Genomic DNA, 22,327 nt, shown 5'->3' with positions numbered 1-22,327 from the left:
AATTAAACCCTATTCCCTTTATAGTAACCTCCCACCACCACCATCACCCGTCATCAGCACCCCCTGGTCTGGCTCTGGCTGTTCTGTAGCCTAGTGGCTGAGCAGTGTGATATGTCTCTCTAATAATAGCTGCCAGTCACATTGAGCCCCCTTTTCCACAGCTCAGACTCTGAGAGCTCACTGCGTTCTGACTGCGTTTATTTTCAACACAAGTACTGTACAGACCATTTCATTTCATTGCTACTCCAGCACAGTTCATGTCAACGCAGCTAAGCAGATAATTTCAGTGAAACAATGTTTTGAGGGGGTTTCTTAGGTGTTCATCAGGTGCTGAATACGGAAACAGAACTGATACCATATTGCAGTGAAATGTGTAGCGACACAAGAAGTAAGTTATGGCATATGGACCACATCATTATTGACTGACCTCCTTTACTAACAGGCACCTCTCTCTCTCTCTCTCTCGCTCTTTCTCGTAGTCTCTCTCTCTGACTCTCTCTCTTTCTCTTTCTGTCATATCCTCTCCTACTCTCTTTCGCTCTCCCTCTCTCAAGTCTCTCTCTCTCTATTATCGACCAACCAGTAAACACGAGTCACTGAAAGGGAACCTGATTTGCTGAGGTATTGTGGGATGGCTCAATGTAAGAGAGTGGTTAAAGGAGTCACCATGGAAACAGGTCACCGCACCAAGACTGAGGGCTGCTGAGATTGGGTGCCTGGTGTTCTGTAGCTATACCTAAGATGTGGTAACTTTGGGGGCTGGTTTGTGAGGTGGTAATTTCCTAATTGGTGTTGTCTCAGTACACAGGTAACGTAAAATCATCCGGGGGCAGTCTTTCCTTCCCTCCCTCTTCCATCTCCTCCTCTCCTAGAATATGGCTATAAATCGATTATTGAGTTGCCTCCTTCCCGTGAGCATGGTTGTGTCCAAATGGCATCACAGTCCCTATATAGTGCAGTACTTTTGACCAGAGCCCTCTACAGAAAATAGGATGCCATTTGGAACACAGCCCATGGACAGAGAAACCAACCAACAGCGAGACAGACTGAGGAAGATAAGCTAGAGAGGGCGAGTGATGGTGAGAGTGAAGTACTGTAATGGAACATAGAGAAACCAGAGAGAGGGAGTGAAGAGGTGAGCAGAAAGGATTAAAAGGGGATAGAGGTCAGGGAAGACAGGGAGGCACTATGGAAGGACACAAGGAAGAAGAAAGGGAAGAGAAGGAGGCAGAAAACAGGGGGAACCTTAGGACTGTAGAAGGGAGGGAGAGGGAGAAATGTATACTGGTCTAAATAGAGCTTGTCTGTTTCGTCAAACGTCTGCCAACAAATGACTCCGCCATCTCCCCGATAACCAAAGAAAAACCCTCTGCTGCTGTCACCGTGGTTATTGCTCTCCTCTTGTTCTGTACCTACGTGCCGATAGACATTTCAGTATAATTTTATTAATTTTACTGTAGTGGGCGAAATGAGGGTCACACAGAGTGTTTCTTGGTAGTCTTAAACAAATTTACTTTGACACAAAAGTATACACCTCACACACATGCTTATGGGCAATTTAAAAAAGAAGACACCATGTCAGATATAGAGTTGAAATGTTTGCATCCTAATATTACATTTTATATGCATCACAGAAGACTGAAATATAACAAAACTGTTTAACATAGAAACACTGGAGTTTCTGCAACACAAAAAAAACGTAAAAGTGTATTAATTAGGAAAAATATGAATAACATTAGACCCATGAGGCCACTAGGTCATTTGACTGCAGGGAAGGGCTACAGCCAACAGGTACAATGTACTATGATGCCAGTATGCATGAATAGAAAGGAGATTTATGGGCTCCTAACCAATTGTGCTATTTTCTGTGTTTTTTCACGTTGTTTGTACATAATTTTGTACATTTTTTTTATATATTTTTTTATTTCACCTTTATTTAACCAGGTAGGCTAGTTGAGAACAAGTTATCATTTGCAACTGCGACCTGGCCAAGATAAAGCATAGCAGTGTGAGCAGACAACAAAGAGTTACACATGGAGTAAACAATTAACAAGTCAATAACACAGTAGAAACCAAAGGGGGAGTCTATATACAATGTGTGCAAAAGGCATGAGGAGGTAGACAAATAATAAAATTTTTGCAGATTAACACTGGAGTGATGAATGATCAGATGGTCATATACAGGTAGAGATATTGGTGTGCAAAAGAGCAGAAAAGGAAATAAATAAAAACAGTATGGGGATGAGGTAAGTGAGAAAGGGTGGGCTATTTACCAATAGACTATGTACAGCTGCAGCGATCGGTTAGCCGCTCAGATAGCTGATGTTTGAAGTTGGTGAGGGAGATAAAAGTCTCCAACTTCAGCGATTTTTGCAATTCGTTCCAGTCACAGGCAGCAGAGTACTGGAACGAAAGGCGGCCAAATGAGGTGTTGGCTTTAGGGATGATCAGTGAGATACACCTGCTGGAGCGCGTGCTACGGATGGGTGTTGCCATCGTGACCAGTGAGCTGAGATAAGGCGGAGCTTTACCTATAGCATATAGCATATAGCATGTAGCATATAGCATTGTAGATGACCTGGAGCCAGTGGGTCTGGCGACGAATATGTAGCGAGGGCCAGCCGACTAGAGCATACAAGTCGCAGTGGTGGGTGGTATAAGGTGCTTTAGTGACGAAACGGATGGCACTGTGATAGACTGCATCCAGTTTGCTGAGTAGAGTGTTGGAAGCCATTTTGTAGATGACATCGCCGAAGTCGAGGATCGGTAGGATAGTCCGTTTTACTAGGGTAAGCTTGGCGGCGTGAGTGAAGGAGGCTTTGTTGCGGAATAGAAAGCCGACTCTTGATTTGATTTTCGATTGGAGATGTTTGATATGAGTCTGGAAGGAGAGTTTGCAGTCTAGCCAGACACCTAGGTACTTATAGACGTCCACATATTCTAGGTCGGAACCATCCAGGGTGGTGATGCTAGTCGGGCATGCGGGTGCAGGCAGCGACCGGTTGAAAAGCATGCATTTGGTTTTACTAGCGTTTAAGAGCAGTTGGAGGCCACGGAAGGAGTGTTGTATGGCATTGAAGCTTGTTTGGAGGTTAGATAGCACAGGTGTGGTGGGATTCGAGATGGTCAGTGACCTGTTTGTTGACTTGGCTTTCGAAGACCTTAGATAGGCAGGGCAGGATGGATATAGGTCTGTAACAGTTTGGGTCCAGGGTGTCTCCCCCTTTGAAGAGGGGGATGACTGCGGCAGCTTTCCAATCCTTGGGGATCTCAGACGATATGAAAGAGAGGTTGAACAGGCTGGTAATAGGGGTTGCGACAATGGTGGCAGATAGTTTCAGAAATAGAGGGTCCAGATTGTCAAGCCCAGCTGATTTGTACGGGTCCAGGTTTTGCAGCTCTTTCAGAACATCTGCTATCTGGATTTGGTTAAAGGAGAACCTGGAGAGGCTTGGGCGAGGAGCTGTGGGGGGGGCGGAGCTGTTGGCCGAGGTTGAAGTAGCCAGGCGGAAGGCATGGCCAGCCGTTGAGAAATGCTTATTGAAGTTTTCGATAATCATGGATTTATCAGTGGTGACCGTGTTACCTAGCCTCAGTGCAGTGGGCAGCTGGGAGGAGGTGCTCTTGTTCTCCATGGACTTCACGGTGTCCCAGAACTTTTTGGAGTTGGAGCTGCAGGATGCAAACTTCTGCCTGAGGAAGCTGGCCTTAGCTTTGTTTTTGTCACCGTCTCTTATGACCGAAAAGAGATTCTGGATATCAGAACAGCATTACTCACCTCAAACTGATTTTAAATGAGTGCGAAAGATTCACTTGAGATACCCAACCAGGGCCTCCCGGGTGGCGCAGTGGTTAAGGGCGCTGTACTGCAGCGCCAGCTGTGCCACCAGAGACCCTGGGTTCGCGCCCAGGCTCTGTCATAACCGACCGCGACCGGGAGGTCCGTGGGGCGACACATATTGGCCTAGCGTCGTCGGGTTAGGGAGGGCTTGGCCGGTAGGGATATCTTTGTCTCATCGCGCACCAGCCATTTCTGTGGCGGGCCGGGCGCAGTGTGCGCTAACCAAGGTTGCCAGGTGCACGGTGTTTCCTCCGACACATTGGTGCGGCTGGCTTCCGGGTTGGATGCGCGCTGTGTTAAGAAGCAGTGGTTGGTTGGGTTATGACGCATGACTTTCAACCTTCGTCTCTCCCGAGCCCGTACGGGACTTGTAGCGATGAGACAAGATAGTAGCTACTATAAAAAAAAAAAATTGGATACCACGAAATTGTGGAGAAAAAGGGGTAAAATTCAAAAAAAAAAAATCAAAAAAAATAAGCGATACCCGACCAGGCCCAAATCCCATCATTCGCATAAAGAGAAGACGCCGATGCAGGGGAAGCAGGTTGGGGTGCCTTGTGAGAATTTGTCGGTGAGTGGGTAACTCACCTGTCCAATTGGGGAATAAACTGGATGAGCACCCCGTTCAGGACTATCCTACCAACGGGATATTAAAACTGTAAAATCTTATGTTTCACCAAGTCGTGGCTGAACGACATGGATAATATACAGCTGGCTGGTTTTTCCGTGCATCGGCAAGATAGAACAGCTGCCTCCGGTAATATATGGAGTGGCGGTCGATATCTATTTGTCAATAACAGCTGGTGCGCGAAATCAAATATTAAGGAATTCTCTAGGTGTTGCTCACCTAAGGTAGAGTATCTCATGATAAGCTGTAGACCACACTATTTACCAAAGTAATTTTAATTTATATTTTTCGTAGCTGTCTATTTACCCCCACAAACCGGTGCTGGCACTAAGACAGCACTCAATGCAAGGAAACTTAAATCGATTTTACCTCATTTCTACCAGCATGTTACATGTGCAACAAGAGGGGAAAACAATCTAGACCACCTTTACTCCACACACAAGCTCTCCCTCACCCTCCATTTGGCAAATCTGACTATTCTATCCTCCTGATTCCTGCAGGAAGTACCAGTACCAGTGACTCGCTTAAAACGGTAGTGGTCAGATGACGCAGATGCTAAGCTACAGGAGTTTTTTGCTATCACAGACTGGAATATGTTCCGGGACTCGTCCGATGGCATTGAGTAGTATACCAAATCAGTCACCGGCTTCATCAATAAGTGCATCGATGACGTTGTCCTCACAGTGAGCGTGCGTACATACCCCAAACAACAGAAGCCATGGATTACAGGCAACATCTGCACTGAACTAATGGGTAGAGCTGCCGCTTTCAAGGAGTGGGACTCTAACCCGGACGCTTATAAGAAATCCCACTATAACCTCTGATGAACCATCATGCTGCAGGAGTGATTCACAAAATAGATGGCAGCAAGAGGAAGGAAAAGTATGTGGATATATTGAAGCAACATCTCAAGACATCAGTCAGGAAGTTAAAGCTTGGTTGCAAATGGGTCTTCCAAATGGACAATGACCCCAAGCATACTTCCAAAGTTGTGGCAAAATGGCTTAATTAAGGACAACAAAGTCAAGTTATTGGAGTGGCCATCACAAAGCCTTGACCTCAATCCCATAGAACACTTGCATGTGCAAGCAAGGAGGCCTACAAACCTGACAAACCTGACTCAGCGTTCAACACCATAATGCCCTCAAAGCTCACCACCAAGGACCCTGGGACTAAACACCTCCCTCTGCAACTGGATCCTGGACTTCCTGACAGGCCACCCCAAGTGGTAACGGTAGGTAAATGTAGGCAACAACACATCTGTCATGCTGTCCCTCAACACGGGGGCCCCTCAGGGGTGCGTGCTTAGTCCCCTCCTGTAACTGAGTGGCCAAGCACGACTCCAACACCATCATTAAGTTTTTCAACGACACAACAGTGGTAGGCCTGATCACCGATAACGATGAGACAGCCTATAGGGAGGAGGTCAGAGATCCATAAGTGTGGTGCCAGGACAACAACCGCTCCCTCAATGTGATCAAGACAAAGGTGATGATCATGGACTACCGGAAAAGGAGGGCCGAGCACGCCCCCATTCTCATTGACGAGGCTGTAGTGGAGCAGGTTGAGAGCTTCAAGTTCCTTGGTGTCCACAACACCTACAAAAACACCAAGACAGTCGTGAAGAGGGCACGACAATGCCTATTCCCCCTCAAGTTATTCAGCTGCACCAACTGACTGGTTGCATCACCGCCTGGTATGGGAACTGCTCGGTCACTGGGGCCAAGCTTTCTGCCATCCAGGACCTCTATACCAGGCGGTGTCAGAGGAAGGCCCTAAAAATAAAAAAAAGACTCTGGCCACCCTAGTCATAGACTGTTCTCTCTGCTACCGCATGGCAAGCGGTACCGGAGTGCCATGTCTAGGTCCAAGAAGCTTCTTAACAGCTTCTACCCCTAAGCCATAAGACTCCTGAACAGCTAATCAAATGGCTACCCAGACTATTTGCATTGATCCCCCCCCCCCCATGTTTTTTAAGCTGCTGCTACTCGCTGTTTATTTTATATTATCTATGCATAGTCAATTTACTTCTACCTACATGTACATATTACCTCGACTAACCTGCACCCCCATACATTGACTCAGTACCGGTACTTCCTGTATATACAGTATATGTCACTCTCTTATGTTCACTCACCAGATGGTATTATTCTTGTGTTCCGGCGTGTAGCCACATGGAATTGTCTCGTTCCTGGTTTTGTTGTTTTATTAAACGTTTCACCTGCACCTACTTCCCGACTCACAGCTCCATTATTACAAAATGTTGATTTCTGTTATGATCCCTTTTAATGTCTTAGAATCATAAGAAACAAATTATGTTTTTGTTGTCATAGGAGACTTGGTAAACAAGTTATGTATTATAGCTTGAAATCATGCTTAAAGAATGATATTGTTGCTCTCTACAGTTTTAAAATAGAACTCAAGGGTGGGCCTCTGACAAAAATAAGTATTTTTCAAAGGCCCACCCTTAAATGTAATGCATTACGCACATTTTACAGAGTGAGCATTTAAGTCCATTACACTGTTCCTGTGCAACACGTAATGTTACCCAACATTTACTTGCCTCTTCTTCGACAGTGAAACCATGAGTTAATTGCCATCTGAACCTGATCAGCCGTATGAGATGGCAGAGTCACACGTAGCTATATGCAGAGGCTGCACTCTTGCCAGATGACTCGCAGATCATATGAGTGTTTTAATGCCACGAATAGACACACAGCGGTGTTAGATGTTGCACAGTAGAGGGACAGGACAGGAGCTGGTCTATGGCTGGCCACTGGAATATACTGTATATTAGTCTATGGCTGGACATTGGAATATATATTAGTCTCTGTCTGGCCACTAGGCTAGACTAGTTTAGAACAGGTCTTGTACTTAATGCCACTCTTGTCTTTAAGGGTTTTCTGATGAAGTGGGGCTGAATATTGTCTATAATGTACAGTACACAGACCATGTATTAATTACACACTTTACATTTCAAGTCATTATTAAAAGCCTGCTGGGTCCAATCGCAATTAAATTATCACAGAGTTAGTGGGAGAGGAATAAAATAAATGAGAGCTGAACAGAGGAGCACACACAAACTTTCAGAGCGCCCTATGGGCCCTGGTCAAAATAAGTGCTATTTGGCACACTGGCTAAGTGAGTCAGAGAGCACTGTAGAGAGAGAAACATGTACAGTGAGATGATTCAGCACATAGCCAATTGTAATCAGACCTGTATATTTGACCCCCCCCCCCCCACCCTTGACTTATGTGACCCACTTATGTGACTGGCTAACAAACACACTCTGAAGTCCGAACTCTCAAAACAACACATACGGTACGTCAAAAAAAGAAACAAATATAGACAGAGAGACAGAAAGACAGATAGACACCGAAATTAGAGTCCTTCCATGAGTGTCTCCTTGGTATTTATGACTGTTATATTTCAAGGGGGTGTTAAAGTCCAATGAATGAAGGCCATTCCAAGATGATCTTGTTGCTGTACTTTGGCTTGACTGACATGTAGTTACAGACATTTAGGCTACCTGTTGGTTTGGTTTATGTCATCTGCGATCTGAATATTCACAGCAAAGTTATAGAGTCAAGTGAATCTCATGATTTAGAGAATTTAATATTATTTTCACAGAATATTTATGAAATGTTTATTGAATTTTTTGAATGTACTGAGTTGAAATGAGAGGATATCATAATTCCCAGCTTTGATCTGTACTGAAATCAAACTCTCAGAGCTGTCAGCATGCAGACGGGACACCACAGGTGTGTGTGTGTGTGTGTGTGTGTGTGTGTGTGTGTGTGTGTGTGTGTGTGTGTGTGTGTTCCTCAACGTTCGCTATAGAGTATGAACCCAACCAGTCAAAGGTTTTAGAACACCTACTCATTCAAGGTTTTTCTTATTTTTACTATTTTCTACTTTGTGGAATAATAGTGAAGACATCAAAACTATGAAATAACAGATATGGAGTCATATCTTCAAATAGCCACCCTTTGCCTTGATGACAGCTTTGCACACTCTTGGCATTCTCTCTGCCAGCTTCACCTGGAATGCTTTTCAAAAAGTCTTGAAGAAGTTCCCACATATGCTGAGCACTGCTTTTCCTTCACTCTGCGGTCCGAGGTCGGGGGATTGTAGAGGCCAGGTCATCTGATGCAGCACTCCATCACTCTAATTCTTGGTCAAATAGCCCTTACACAGCCTGGACGTGTGTTGGGTTGTTGTCCTACTGAAAAACAAATTATAGTCCCACTAAGTGCAAACCAGATGGGATGGTGTATCGCTGAAGAATGTTGTGGTAGCCATGCTAGTTAAGTGTGCCTTGAATTCTAAATAAATTGCTGACATTGTTAGCACCATCACACCACCACCTCCATGCTTCACCGTGGGAACCATACATGCAGAGATCATCCGTTCACCTACTCTGAGTCTCACAAAGACACAGCGGTTGACAGAGGTGTGGACTCAAGTCACAAATATGATGATTTTAGACTTGACTTGACAATATCAAGAAAGACTTGCAACTCGACTTTTACTTTAACACCAATGACTCCTAACTTAACTTAACTTGGATTTGAGCCTTTTGACTCGAACTGCCTTGGTACCCTCCCCAAGCCCAAATATAAAAAATTATGCTATTCAAAATAGTGTGCAGCGCATCAACTCTTTAACGGATTACAGTTTGAATCGGACAGCAGCCAGTTAAATTGTGCAAGCAGAGAAAAAAGTTGTGCGTGGCAGTGCAGTGGAACGCCGGCGGGTGAATTCAGATGGAGCCCTTGGAAAGATGATACCCCAAATTATTATTTTCCGATATAAAGACTACGTTGTTGTCAACAAAAAAACTGATTGCAACTTGCAAAACATACAGGAAGAAAATGACAGACTGAGGCGCAACAACTTCCAACTTTGTTCACATTTGAAGCTGCACAAAGAACGGTAAGTCGTGACTAATATGGCCAACAGCAATATATAACTTTGCTAGTGTAGCATGTAGGCTAACACAACATTAAATCAATGCACCTACACACAGTCAGTCAGTGCGGGAACGTGATCATTGCACCCAAGATTGAGCTACAACTGGCTAGGCAGTTGGTAGCCTAAATCCTGCCTGGTGTTACTGCTGTTCCTAGAACCATTGACATATGTTAGCCTTATGTAACCACACACAGACAGTGTGTGTGTTAAGGTTCGGCACTTGCGGTGTTTTGCCCACACTCTCCAGCTGGTGGTGGGAGATGGCTTGAAAGAAACAAAAGTGATGACTCCTCTTTCAAAGTTATCAAAAATCAGCTCACTGCTGCATACAAGCACAACATTCAAAGAGGTGTTTGAGGCTGAATTTGGGGAAAGAGGCATCTCTGCTGCTGTCAACACAAGATGGAACTCAACACTGAGACAAGTGAAGGTAGTTATCCAATGTGACCATCTAAAGCTCTGTCATGTTCCAGAAAAGACTGGGCACAAGTTGTTCACAGTACGGGAGTCAAATACTTTGAAGTAGTTGGAGGACATCCTGAAGCCGTTTGTAGAAGCAACAGATATGACACAGGGGAGAAGATAGTCACAATCAGTTCTGTTGTTCCCTCTGTCCTGTCCCTGAATCACCACCTGGAGCAGCAGAAGCCTCAAGTCCATTTCTTGAGCTGCCTGGTCAGAAGTCCCCAGGCATCCCTGAACAAAATATTTCTTGGAATCTTCAATGTGAAAATGGCCAGGACACAATATGGAATCACTGCCCCCTTTTCAGATCCAGTCTACCTCAAAGCAGCTGCATTGGATCTGGATTTTTCTCTGATGTGAGTGGAGCACCATGTGCTGGTCAAGGAGGAAGCTAAGGAAATGGCACAAAGAGTCAAATGTAAATATTGAGTTGAATGTAACTTTTTCTCATAATTTAGTCTAATTGACTGCAACAATAATACTTTTTCCATTTAACCCACTGCATTACCAATACCAGCCTTTTTGTTTCTACTTTTACATGTTTTGCCAGAACTGATTCTGCAAGGATTGAGCAAGCTATGTCTCTTGTTGATGAGGAAGAGTGAGAGGACCATAGTCTTGGACAAGTAGAAGGGCTGTTTGCAGCATACAGTGGTTCCTCTTTTAAAAGTTGTGAGCTTACACCGCGGGACTTAGAGGTACCCAGTGTCACGGCTTTATTGCTCCAGACCACCACAATTGCTGATTGCTCATCATCTTCGTTTTCGGTTCACCCTGACATTTCCATTCCTCTTCTGACAACAGAACCTGACCAACTGCTCACCAGGCACAGCAAGGGCCTCCCGGACCGTTATGCTGTTCTGCTATTCCAAGGATGTGTACCCAAAGAGAGAGACCCCGGTGGGCACAGAATACATAACCTTCTCGTTGTGGCCATATATTTCAGCACCGTTTCGCGCAGCTCTGAGACAAGCATGGAGAAACTAAAAAGTTAAAATATTCTTAAAATATGTGTTGACTGAATATAAGCAAGTGATGTCTGCTAAATAATCAAGTTAGGTTTCTCCAGAAATAAATAATTGTAAATAACTGGCTTTATTTACAAATGACTGATTCTGCAAGAAGGGCTGTTTGCACCCCATGTTCAAGGATGGCCTTTTTCTTGCTCACTCTAGGTTAATTGAAAATGAAATCTCCAAAATATTGTTACTTTAAAAAAAAGCGATTATTATTATTATTTATTATTTCAAAATGACATAAAAGCCCCTTAGATATTCTCACACCGGAAAACAGGTCAATTGCATAGTCCCAGGGGCGATGAGGAGGGAGACATGTAGCGCGGGTCTTGGAGAATACCTCCCTTAGATCCTGATATTCAGCCGGAATGTTGGGCAACCACAGGACTCTCAACCGATGTGGAACCACATGGGACAGGGAAACAGGTCTTCCGGTATTCAGGTGACTAGTCAATGATTCTCATCCTCGACCATGTGATGGTAGGGTTAAGGCGCTGAAGCCAAGGTAGGCCGAGGATGATCTTGTGAACTGGTGCAATTGTGATGAAGGGGATGTTTTTCTGGTGAGGGTGAGTGGTTGGGTGAAGTGTGTGATGGTTCTGGATCCTAGAGACCGACAGCCGAGACCTTGAAGCAGAAAAGGAGAGGAGAACGGGTAGGTAGTAATATTCAGAGAGGAGGCACGGGTCTAATCCATAAAGCTCCCAGCCGCGTTGGAATCCAGTAAAGCTGTAGACAAAGGGCATGAGGGACAGTCAGCCAGAGTGATGGGTACTAAAAAGAGTCTAACAGGAAGAGCAGTAGATGAAATACTCACTCCTGGTCCAGGTGATGTAACATCACGTGACCGTCCCTCTGCTCTAGTGGATGCCGGATTCTTTAGTAACAGACACCGCTGGCGCTTATGCCCTCCCTGGCCACAGTGGCCGTCTGCATCGTTCCACCGCGGGAAGGCATGTGACCCCTACCTCCATGGGTTCAGGCTCTGATCCCAAACACGCGCCGAAGAGGGAGAGAAGCGATAAGATGCAGGCACTCCCGGAGGAGGCTATGCAGACAGATGGACATCGCAATGAGTGTGTCCAGGGTGAGGTTGTCATCTCGGCAGGCCAGTTCCGTCTGGACCTCCTCAGGCAGACTTCTTCTAAATAATGTGCTAAGCACCGGCTCATTCCATCCACTGGAAGCTGCTACTGCCCGGAAGGTAAGCTCATACTCAGCAGCCGTCTGATTCCCCTGCTGGAGCTGAAGCTCACCTCCCTCTCTGCCCTCCATGGGATGATTGAAAATATATTTAAACAGAGCCATGAACCGCTTATAAGACTCCAGATCCTCTCCTCTTTCCCAGACGGCCGTAGCCCATTCCAATGCCCTCCCAGTCAGCAGAGAAATAACCGTGGCAATCTTAGACCTCTCGGTGGTGGGGGCTCCCATCTGATGTGCGAAATGGAGGGAGCACTGAAGGAGGAAGCCACAGCAGTTGGATGATGTCCCGTCATATTTCTCCGGGAGGGATAGACGGGCATCGCTGACCTGAGCGGGTTGCTGAATGGGCTGGTGTGCTGACTCGTTGGGTAGACTAGCTCTAGAATATCCTCCACTGTTGAGATGTTGTAGACTGCGGAGAACATCTTCCATGGCCGTCCCCAGTTGAGCCAGCTGATCATGGTGTTGACGAAGAAGTTCACCTTGTTCATTGATCGTTTGGGAGATGTCCGGGTGTCCTGCTGCTTCCATATTTTGAGTTGGTATTCTGTAATGATGGAGTGGTGAGTCCGAAGCAGGTGCAACGTGTTTAATCAAACAACAAAACCAAGAACACGACACTAACTTAAGGCAGAATGCCGATACACAAGAACAACTGGTGAGTGAACATGGGAGAGTGACATATAAAGGGGAGAAAATTATGAAGGTAATGGAGTCCAGGTGTGAATCATAATGATTCACAGGTGCTCGTAATGATGAGTGCCAGGTGTGCGTAATGACGAATCCCAGGACCGGTGGTTATTACTCTGGTGACGTCGTACGCCGGAGGGGAGGAGCAGGAACAGACATGACAGGGATCTGTAATTTTATCTCAGACATTCAAGCCAGTGTTAAAATTGAAGGCTTATTTCAAGTTCAGTAGCAGTTGTTTGATGTACCTTTTAATAAATTATTGTAACTTTGTGGCAGGATTGTTTTAGGTGTCTAGAGTATATCTGGAGAGAAAGAGAAAGCACTACAATAAGCACTACAACATATGTCTTACTCATGGCTAACCATGTATTTCCATGGAAATATAACGTTTATTTGGAAAGTAATAAATATATATTTTTCTAAATCATTCATGATTTGCAGAAATGTAATATACTAACTATTACTCTTGTTAAACATATGAAATGGTATTACATTTGGTGAAGAGCACATTATAACTAGATACTCAAAGTTTAGGACTTGAGACTTGACTCAGACTTGCCTGTCTTGACTTGGGACTTGACTTGGGACTTGAGTGCCAAGACTTGAGACTTACTTGTGACTTGTAAAACAATGACTTGGTCCCACCTCTGGCGATTGGAACCAAAAATCTCAAATTTTGACTCATCAGACCAAAGGACAGATTTCCACCAGTCTAATGTCCATTGCTTGTGTTTCTTGGTCCAAGCAAGTCTCTTCTTCTCATTGGTGTCATTTAGTAGTGGTTTCTTTGCAGCAATTCGACCATGAAGGCCTGATTCACATAGACAGATCTCTCAGAGGAGACTGTTACTTGAACTCTGTGAAGCATTTATTTGGGCTGCAATTTCTGAGGCTGGTAACTCTAATGAACTTATCCTCTGCAGCAGAGGTAACTCTGGGTCTTCCTTTCCTGTAGCGGTCCTCATGAGTGCCAGTTTCATCATAGCGCTTGATGGTTTTTGCGACTGAACTTGAAGAAACATTAAAAGTTCTTAAAATTCGTATTGACTGACCTTCATGTCTTAAAGTAATGATGGACTGTCATTTGTCTTTGCTTATTTGAGCTGTTCTTGCCATAATATGGACTTGGTCTTTTACCAAATAGGGCTATCTTCTGTATATACAACCCCTACCTTGTCACAACACAACTGATTGACTCAAACGCATTAAGAGGGAAAGAAATTCTACAAATTAATTTTTATCAAGGCGCCTCATGAAGCTGGTTGAGAGAATGCCAAGAGTGTGCAACGCTGTCATCAAGGCAAAAGGTGGCTACTTTGATGACAGCAAAAGGTGGCTACTCAAATATAAGATATATTTTAATTTGTTTAACACTTTTTTGGTTATTACATGATTCCATGTGTTATTTCATAGTTTTGATGTCTTCACTATTATTCTACAATGTAGAAAATAGTAAAAATAAAGAAACATCTTGGATGAGTAGGTGTGTCCAACTTTTGACTGTAATTTAGACTTGTTGTGACATATGTTGTGTTATTTTATGGCTGGTTATGACATCTACATAAGTGTTTCAAAACCCACGAAACCTACCACAAACATTGGGCCATTACACTATTGTTACACCATAGCCTACTTGTCAACAGTATGTTAATGTTATATAATATGTTTTTATTGATCATATTAAAAATTGTCATTGTAATTGCGCACACATTGTGGTCAGACATGCACCTACCCCAATGCTCTGTTGCTGATGACTGGGATGAATACAGGAGCAGATTTCATGAGCAGGACAAGACACCCTCTTTTTGACTGATGACTGATATAAGGGCATGTATGTGATAGGCCTATCTGATTATGATGGTCATAATGCTTCTTGACAGTGTCATAAAGTGTATTGTCTTAGTCCAAGTAAAGTGACACAGCATGGTCATAATGCTTTTTGACAGCCATAAAGTGTATTTTCTACAAGTTATTTAAAATATGATGAAAAAAAACATGACTTTAAAGAATTCATTACAACAACAACAAACTTTCAAATGAAAGGAAACTTCCTGGCAATGAAAAAACAAATTTGAATAAATGTGGGTTTTGACACTCTTATGTAGGTGTCATAACCACCCATAAAATAACATGTGTCACAACAGATGTACATATATGGTAGTGCTAGGTCAGCTGTTATAACATGCTATGACATTGGGTGTCAAGTAAAGTGTTACCAAGATTTCTACAATATAGACTGATGTGAGTATAGGATTTGACTTCTTCAGACTAGGGTCTATTTTCTCCACTTTCTGTCTGACTGACGTGCCCAAAGTAAACTGCCTGTTACTCAGGCCTGGTGGCCAGGATATGCATGTAATTTGTACCATTGGATAGAAAACACTTTGAAGTTTGTAGAAATGGTTAAATTATTTCTAGTAGATATAGTAGAAGAAACTCCAAAGAAAAACCAACCAGAATAAACATTTGTTTTGAGAGCCTATGCTTTTACAATGGAAAGCTATGGTCATATGCAATTCCAGCTCCCAGATTGCAATTACTATGGCTTCCACTAGATGTCAACAGTCTTTGTTCAAGGTTTCAGGCTTGTTTCTTCGCAAAAAATTAATAATTTTGAGTTTTGGTACTGGGACCTGCTTATTTTGCTTTTCTATTGAACATACTTCTTTCCGTATTATAGTTGAATTAAATTGTAGAGTACCTGAGGATTAAATAGAAATGTATTTGGACTTGTTCTAACAAAGATTAGCGGTAGTTTTTTGGATTCCTTTCTCTTCATGTTGAACGAGTGGATTACTCAAATCGATGGCGCCAACTAAAAATATTTTTGGGGATATAAAGAAGGATTTTATCTAACAAAATGACCATGCATGTTGTAGTTGAGACCCTTTGGATTGCAAGATTGAAGATTTTCAAAAAGTAAGTGAAAATATAATCGCTATTTGGGAGTTTATGAAGCCTGTGCTGGTTGAAAAATATTTTGATGTGGGGCGCCGTCCTCAATCAATCGCCATGTTATGCTTTCGCTGTAAAGCCTATGGTAAATTGGACAATGCAGTTAGATGAACAAGACTTTAAGCTTTTAACCGATATAAGACACTTGTATGTACCTAAATGTTTAATATCCATCATTTTTATGATTATTTATTTGAATTGCGTGCCCTCCAATTTCACCGGAAGTTGTCGACAGGTGTCCCGCTGACGGGATGCCTAGCCCTATGAAGTTTTCCATGTCATAAAGATGGTTTATTTACTGTACACACACACACACACACACACACACACACACACACACACACACACACACACAACTATGCAAGAGAAAGAAAGAGGTGTACAAAGAAGCACAATTACAAAAGTGTTTTAAAATAATAATACAGTGCCTATAGAATGTCTACACCCCCTTGGAATTTTTAAATATTTTATTGTGTTATGAAGTGGAATTAAATTAGATTTAATTGAATTTGAAAATGTCAATGGAAAAAATGTGGGAAAACAATTCTGAATTTAGTGTAAGATGATTTAAAAATAAAACCAATATACTTTGATTAGTTAAGTATTCACCCCCGAGTGAATACATGTTAGAAACACCTTTGACAGCGATTACAGTTGTGAGTCTTGGGTAAATCTCAATAAAAATGATAGATCTGGCTTTGTGTTGTAGGTCATTGTCCTGGTGAATTCCTCTCCTGGTGTAAAGCAGACAAGCAGGTTTTGCTCTAGAATGTTGCAGTTGAACAATTCCCCAGTCTTTGCCGATGTTAAGCATACCTATACCATGATGCAGCCACCACCATGCTTGAGAATAAGGAGGCAGTTACTCAGAAAATAGACCCTAGTCTGAAGAAGTCAAATCCTATACTCACATTGTTTGATTTGCCCCAAACATAAGTCTTTGCATTTAGTGCCTTGTTGCATACATATGCATGTTTTGGAATATTAAAAAAACGTCTTCAGTCTGTGTATTTTTATTCAGCTCAGAAGGACGACTGCGTCTTTGTGTCTGGGTGGTTTATGACATCATCCACATCATAATTATTAGCTTGACCATGATTAAAGATACATTTAACATCTGGTTTGTTATTGTTACCCATCTACCAATTACTGTCCTTCTTTATGAGGCTTTTAAAAAGATTCTGGTCTTTGTAGTTGAATCTGTGCTTGAAATACAATACTTGTCCGAGGGACCTTACAGATGTTGTATGTAATGAGGACAGAGGAAGGGGTAGTCATTCAAAACTCATGTCAACCCCTATTATTACACAGAGTGAGTCCATATAACTTATTATGTGATTTGTTAAGCCACATTTGACTTTGAACTAATTTATGCTTGCCTAAACAAAGGGGGTGAATACTAATGTAACAACTATATTATAGTTATTTAATGTGTATTAATTTGTAAAACATGTGTAGAATTTTCTTTCCACTTTTACATTATGGAGTATTTTGTGTCAATTGATGACAAAAAAATTACAATTAAATCTATAGTATTTCAATCCCACTTGTAATGCAAAAAAATGTGACAAAAATGTGACAAAAGTTCAAGATGGTTTATACTTTCTAATATTCCATTTTGCAGACGCTATTATCCAAAGCTTTGTATTGTAATTATTAGGGATCCCCATTTCTTACTCTTCCGGGGGTCCAAACACATCAAGGCACATATATCACACATAAAACATAAGATAAAACAGTACATATGACATTGTTACACCACTACATATCCACAACACAAAATGTATAATACCACCATACAACGATATACGTATGTGAAGAGTACATGTGCTAGTGTGAGTATGTGTGTGTGTGTGTGTGTGTCTCTGTCTCCGGTGTTCCATAAGGTGTATTTTTACCAGTATTTTAAAATCTGATTCTAATGCTTGCATCAGCTAACTGATGTGGAATAGAGTTCCATGTAGTCATGGCTCTATGTAGTACTGTGCACCTCCCATAGTCTGTTCTTGACTTGGGGATTGTGAAGAGACCTCTGGTGGCATGTCTTTTGGGGTATGCATGGGTGTCTGAGCTGTGTGCTAGTAGTTTAGACAGACACCTCGGTGCATTCAACATGTCAACACTTCCAGAAACAGGTAGTGATGAAGTCAATCTCTCCTCCACTTTGAGCCATGAGAGATTTACATACATATTGTTAATGTTAGCTCTCCATGTACATTTAAGGGCTAGCCGTGCTGCCCTGTTCCGAGCCAATTGATATCATTAGTAAAGATTGAGACAAGTAAGGGGCCTAGACAACTGCCCTGGGGATTTCCTGATTCTACCTGGATTATGTTCGAGAGAATCCATTAAAGAACACCCTCAGTGTTCTCTTGGACAGGTAACTCTTTATCCACAATATAGCAGGGCGTGTAAAGCCATAACACATGAGCTTTTCCAACAGCAGACTATGATCAATAATGTCAAAAGCCGCGCTGAAGTCTAACAAGCCAGTCATTTGTGTAAGTGTCGTGCTTGTTTAATTAACTTTTTGGGGAAAAGGGGGCAGCATTTTCACTTTTGGATGAATAGCGTGCCCAAACTGAACTGCCTCCTACTCTGTCCTAGATGCTAATATATGCATATTACTATTAGTATTGGATAGAAAACACTCTGAAGTTTCTAAAACTGTTTGAATGATGTCTGTGAGTATAACAGAACTCATATGGCAGACAAAAACCTGAGAAGAAATCCAAACAGGAAGTGAGATCGATTTTCAAAACAGTGCTTATTCAAATCCCTGATAGTTATGGATGTGCTTGCACTTCCTAGGGCTTCCACTAGATGTCACAGTCTTTAGATCCTAGTTTTAGGATTCTACTATAAAGGAGGGGCTCATAGGAGCTCTTTAAGTGAGTGGTCTGGCAGAGAGCCTCGGTCTCATGGCGCACGGTCACGAGAGAGTATGCTCTCGTTCCAGTGCTTTTCTTCAGACAATGAAATTCTCCGGTTGGAACCTTATTGATGTTTTAAGTTGAAAACTTCCTAAAGATTGATTGCAAACATCATTTGACTTGTTTCTACGACCTGTAACGGAACTTTTTGAGTTTTTGTCTGGAGGAAGTGCCTCCTCATGAAGATGGATTACTGCACTGAACACGCTAACAACAAGTGGCTAAATGATGGGCTTTATGGAACTTTATGGAACAAATCAATAATTTATTGTTGAACTGGGATTCATGGGAGTGCCTTCTGATGAAGATCATCAAAGTTAATTGAATATTTATAGTGTTTTTTCTAACTAATGTTGATGCCAAAATGGCGGATATTTCTTTGGCTGAATTGAGCTCTGTTTAAAAATAAATTTAAAAAAATCTGACATAGCGGTTGCATAGAGGATAAGTCTATCTTTAATTCTGTGAATAACACTTGCATCTTTTATCAATGTTTATTATGAGTATTTCTGGAAAATCACCAGATGTTTTGGAATCAAAACACTACTGCACGTAACGCGCCAATGTAAACTGAGATTTTTGGATATAAATATGCACATTATCGAACAAAACATACATGTATTATGTAACATGATGTCCTATGAGTGTCATCTGATGAAGATCATCAAAGGTTAGTGATTCATTTGATCTATATTTCTGCTTTTTGTGACTCCTCTCGTTGGCTGGAAAATGGCTGTGTGTTTTTGTGACTTGACTCTGACCTAACATAATCATATGTTTTGCGTTTGCTGTAAAGTATTTTTTAAATTGGACACCATGGGTAGATTAACAAGATGTTTATCTTTCATTTGATGTATTGGACTTGTTAATGTGTGAAAGTTACATATTTTGTATGATACCCTAGTGAAGCATAGGATCAATCAGGACACTGCAAATTAACATGGGCCCATGTGTTGATGTGTGCTCATTCCGTGTCTGTTTAATTGTGTGAAGTCTTTTGGAGACAGGAAGGACTGTGCAGTCCCATCCCCTGGGACTTCTGTAGGAGACCCCAAGGGAATCTTGCACATCCCCTTTCCTCTCCCCCTTCTTCCACACAGCACACTCAGCCCATGGCCTAAATATCCACCTCTGCCTCCAAGCCTCACTTCCCTCTATTCTCCCTGCACCACAGAATGCTCTGGATCTGGAATCCAGCTGCAGTGGAGGTGTTATGACAATATGGAGGAAGATAACATGGAGGGAATAGAAATATTATAATAATAAGAATGTAGTGCTGAGCTATTAACAGAAATTTAGATTTTTCTTAATTTTTTAAACAAGTAATTGACCAACATTGGTTTAATTATTGGAATTCCATTTAGGTTTGGTTTTTTTCTGCAAGCTCAATGCACACATTGCACAGTTTCTCTAGAGAAAATAAGCCCGAACTGTGCGATGTAGTAGTGAGTTGTAGTTTAATACGCCAATATTCTACATAGTTTAGAAAAGTACATTTGGTAATTAATTACAATAGCCATAAAGGTCAGGTTTTGGGGTTCGAATTAGGGTATCGGTAAGGGTTAGGGAAAAAAGGATTTTGAATGGGACTGAATTGTGTATCCCCACAAGGTTAGTTATTAGGGTATGGGTAAGGGTTAGGGAAAAAAGGATTTTGAATGGGACTGAATTGTGTATCCCCACAAGGTTAGTTATTGTTATTCTGCCGAAGTCGATGCCTCTCCTTGTTCGGGTGGGTCTCGGCGGTCGACGTCACCGTTCTTCTAGCCATCATTGATCCATTATTAATTTTCCATTGGTTTTGTCTTGTCTTCCTACACACCTGGTTTCAATCCCATTCATTACCTGTTGTGTATTTAACCCTCTGTTTCCCATCATGTCTTTGTCAGAGATTGTTTTATGTTCAGTTTCGAGTTGTTTGTATTTGGTGCGCGACGGGTCCTCGTACCCAATTTTGTCTCATTTGTATTTATGGGTTTTGGAGTTATGTTTTGTTTTATTAAATTACTCCATTTTACCTAGTTGAATTCTCCTGCGCCTGACTTCCCTGCCACCTATACACACGATTGTGACAGTTATACAAGATTGTGTGTCTGTGTGCACGCGTGTATTTGTGAGCATGTGTACGTGTGTGTTTGAGCTGGGTGGATTGAGTCCAGGTTAGGTTATTCCAGACTCCAGTGATGTACGGTATATAATAATCTGACTAGAGGAGCTTTACTGTGCTATTCTCTAATTATGAGGCTGTCTCTGGCTGGTCAGGATTTCACTCCTCTCTCTCAGTCCTTTGTGTCCTCTGCGCTTCCTGAATCCAACTCTCAAAGGTTTGAATCTCAAAGTCTTTCCTTTGTCCAACCCTCAAATCCTCTCTTCGCTTCCTCTCTGGCCATATAACTATTACTAGTTTCAGCCAATCTGTTAGTCAATCGAGATCTCCACTTTAGTCCACAATAACATCAACAGCAGGAATGTAGGCATCAAAAATGTGGGTAAACTCGAGGCAGGTAAGACCGTATGACAAGTATGAGCCTAGGGGAGACACAGCCAGGCTGTAAAGACCAATGAGACAGAGATTAGATAAAGGGATGAGATCAAGGAGAGACTCAAACAAATTACAGCCAGAGAACCACAGACTGAACGTGGACATTCACTCTGTACAACAGTCCTTCCATCTGTCCCTGTCCAAGTCTCCCTCATAACAGAATGTTAATAATAAGGCTATTAAAGGAAATGAATACATAATTACAAGTCCCATTCATCTCAGGTTTACCTGTGCCCAATCAGATGAGACAGCAATCATCTTACTGTTCTCATACTCTGAAGCTGCATCACAAATGGCACCCTATTCCCAATAGTGCATTACTTTAGGCCAGGGCCCATACTGCACTTTATAGGGAAACGGGTACCATATGGGATGCAACCTAAATATAAAACTTCCTGACGAACAGTGCTGGAGGGGGACATCATGACACTTGCTGATCGGGGAAGGCAAAGAACTGCAGGTCCCTGGCAGACCAGACTATTGACATGCCAATCCCAAAACTGCTCCCATGAGACCCAGCGGCACTCTCAAAGAATCACCACGGCAACAGTGGAACAGTCAGGGCTGCTTGTTTTCTTGGCCATTTGCCTGAACAGCAGAATGTTATACGCAATATTGCACAGCCAGTTTAGGACCTCCTATCTGGTCTGTGAGATGGTCTGGAGAGAAATCTGGTCTCATATAACTCTGTTTTTTATGCTTTATAAGACAGGATGGAGACAGAAAGGAAGATGAATGAGGAGGAGACGCAGTAGGAAGAGTAGGCACATGGATCGAACCCCAGTCTCTGTTAAGCGCCAGGTGTGTTGTTAACCACCACTAGGCCATAGGCTCGGTACTAACTGGTGTATTCAGATATGGCGTTAAGAGGATCTTGCCTGGTGTGGCTCAGTCTATCTGAGCTCCGTTCAGAGACTGGTCCAGCCAGCAGCAGAATGAGATCAGTGTCCCACCTGGATGGAGACAGGGGCGATGGGGGAATGGATGGGATATGGGGGAGACAGATGTGAGGAAGGGGAGACGGAGGGGAGATGGAGGGACAGGCGAGGAAACAGAGGGGGGAGAGACAAGGGG

General features: G+C 42.6%; 1 protein-coding gene across 1 annotated transcript in view; it reads right to left on the bottom strand.

The window, feature by feature from the left end:
• The window catches only part of LOC109898240 (ATP-sensitive inward rectifier potassium channel 12-like), a 40,168-nt gene that overhangs the window by 2,694 nt on the left and 15,147 nt on the right, over positions 1-22,327 (bottom strand). The gene's annotated exons all lie outside the window — the stretch shown is intronic.

Source organism: Oncorhynchus kisutch, linkage group LG10 (genome assembly GCF_002021735.2).
Source record: "Oncorhynchus kisutch isolate 150728-3 linkage group LG10, Okis_V2, whole genome shotgun sequence".
Classification (NCBI taxonomy): Eukaryota; Metazoa; Chordata; class Actinopteri; order Salmoniformes; family Salmonidae; genus Oncorhynchus; species Oncorhynchus kisutch.
Note: the sequence above shows the minus strand (reverse complement) of the source record. Positions and strands in the feature narration are given on the sequence as shown.